Genomic DNA, 2,794 nt, shown 5'->3' on the forward strand with positions numbered 1-2,794 from the left:
CGTTGGTTGTCAGTTGTCCCATCTGGTTTAGCAGGGGTCCAATGTTGCCCTTGCTTTTTCTCTGGCTCCCCACATATCTAAAAAATGACTTTTTAATCGTCCTTGATATTTGTAGCCAATTGGAGTTCTGTCACAGCCTTAGCTTTCCTGGTTTGCTCCCTGCAGGTCTGGACCAGTGCAGAGTATTCCTCCTTGGAGGTGGATCCAGTCCTCCATCCTTTGTAAGTCTGTCTTTTTAGACATAGGAGGTGCACTAGTTCCCTGGAGAGCCAAGGGGGATTCTGTGCCCTTTTGCTGCCTTTCCTCTGAGATGGGATAGACTTTGCTCGTGCATCCAGGATTACTCCTTTGAGGAGCAACCACTCATCCTGAACTCCCCTTCCCTTTGGGTTGTGGCCCTTTAGGGCCTCCCTGACAAGCCTCCTGAGCTTGTCAAAGTCAGCTTTCCTGAAGTCGAGGAATTCTGTATTGCTGACCAACTTGCCAGCTTTATGGAGAATGGTGAAAGTGATCAGGTCATGGTCACAGTCACTCAGCTTCCCTTTGATCATTAAGTCGTTGATTAGGTTGTCTCCCATTGCCAGAACCAGATCAAGCAGCGTTTTACCTCTCGTCAGCCCATCGACTTCTTGCGTCAAATAGAGCTCATCCACACATGAGAGAGAGCTTTGCGACCACTTGGATTTGGCCGAGTGCTCTTCACACAAGATGTCTGGGTAGTTTAAGCCTCCCATGACAACCATGCACCGGAAGTGTGTGGCCTCAGCCAAATCCCTGGTGAACTCCTGGTCAAGCTCTTGATCCTGGCTTGGAGGTCTGTAGTAGACTCCCACCATTGTGTCCCCTGTGCCATGTTCGCCACTGATTTTAACCCAGAGAGTCTCCAGTCATCTACCCTGGTCGCCAACATCAGCTTGCAGGGACGTGTAGCTTTCCTTGACATAGAGAGCTACACCCCCTGCCCCTTTTGTCCACTCGATCCCTCCTGTACAGGGTATAGCCATTTAAACTTGTGGTCCAGTCATGGGTGAAGTCCCACCAGGTCTCCCTATGACATCATAGTTATTTGTGTTAAGCAGGAGGACAAGTTCCTCCTGTTTGTTCCCCAAGCTCCTGGCATTTGTGTACAGGCAGGCAAGTGTCCCTTTGTGGGTCCTTGCCTTGGCAGCAGCTCACTCCAGGGCAGGGGCAGGGATGGGGTCCCTTAAGTGTCTTGGCCTGCTGGCTTTGCAAGGGTTGTTCACTGAGCCAGCAGTAGAGGTAATGCCCCATCCCCTGGTGGGCTTAGTTTAAAGCCCGATGGAGCAGGTCAGCCAGTCTGGCTAAGAAGAGTCTCCTCCCCAGCAGAGAGAGGTGGAGACCATCCCTTCCCAGCAGCTCACTGCCTCTGTCACCAAAGAGCGAACTGTGGTCATGGAAGCCAAAGCCTTCCCAATGACACCAGCACCACAGTCTTTGGTTCACTACCTCGATCCTCCTCTCCCCCCACAGTCCATACCCGGAGACTGGGAGGATTGAAGAGAACACCACTTGTGCCCCCAACCCCTTAAGCCCCACTCCCAGATAGCCATGGATGAAGTCATCAAGGGGGAAGGAGAATACAAAAGCAGAGATTAGAGAGTAACAAAAGGTCCCCTACCCAGGTTCTTCCTTCTTCTCCTCCCTGAGAGGAGTCCCTCCTCCTCATCCCTCCCTTCGTCCCATCCTTCCCTGTTTTCATTCCTCCTTCTCTTCCTCCCTGTTTCTCCCCATGTTGTTCCCTGAAAGGGGTCCCCATCCCCAACCCTGTTCCTCAGGAAGAGTACCCGAGGCCACCATAGACCAAGGGCAGCCTGTCTCATGCACCTCATTGGAGGGGGGACGTGGGCCTCAGCATCTCACCTCCAGGCTGCTGGTGTAGCAAAACCCCCCAGTTCTTTTTTTTTTTTTTTTTTTAAATGCATTCCCTGCCCTTTTCTAACCATTTCTAATTTTCTTTCTGACCTCTCTATCCCTTAAAAGTAGTTATTAGTAGTATTAGGTAAGCTAAGTTCTTACATTCCCTTATGACAAGCCCCCTTTTCTCATATTGTAAATAATGTTTTGTTAGATTTGTATGGATACTTACTGTTGTGTACTGTATTATCATCATTTTCATATTGATTTTTATTGTTTCATATGGATATTGTATGGTTTAGGCCTATGTTTGTAAGTGAACCAAAGTAATGTCAAGTTTCCATTTTGTATATCAAACCTCCATCTTTTGTCCTCTGCCCGGGCATCCTGTGTTGTAACTGTGTGACTCATGTACCCCTCCTATGTAAGTTGGTTTCCAGATGAATGGGAGTGATTGGGAATGACTGCAATACAATGGTAGCAGGCCTCTACTGAATAGCCTGTAATGACCAGGCCATCACCTCGCATTGATTCATCCAGGAACCATGGAGACAAGAACCCAGCATTCGAAAAACAAAAAAAGACCTTGGAGAACCAGCAACTCTACCATTGTACCCCACCATTACAGACACCTAAAACTGCACATCCCTACCTGGAGCACACATGCTCAGTACACCAGGGGCTAACACTTGGCTGGGCATGCCTCCTGTCACTAGGGTTACACAAGGTCCGTGTCACGGAGTGGGACCTAGGAGTGGCCGTGATCCCGCTAGTGCCCCCTACCGTGCCAAATTAGCGACCCAGCACCCTCTATTCTCGCCCGCCACGTCTTGGTGGTTTATAGTTTTATATAGGAGTCTGCCTTTAGTCCACCTGGACACGGTGCTATAACTATCCGGGCTCCTACTGTCTATGGGGT

Source organism: Gavialis gangeticus, unplaced genomic scaffold (genome assembly GCF_001723915.1).
Source record: "Gavialis gangeticus isolate Ggan-Ray unplaced genomic scaffold, GavGan_comp1, whole genome shotgun sequence".
Classification (NCBI taxonomy): Eukaryota; Metazoa; Chordata; order Crocodylia; family Gavialidae; genus Gavialis; species Gavialis gangeticus.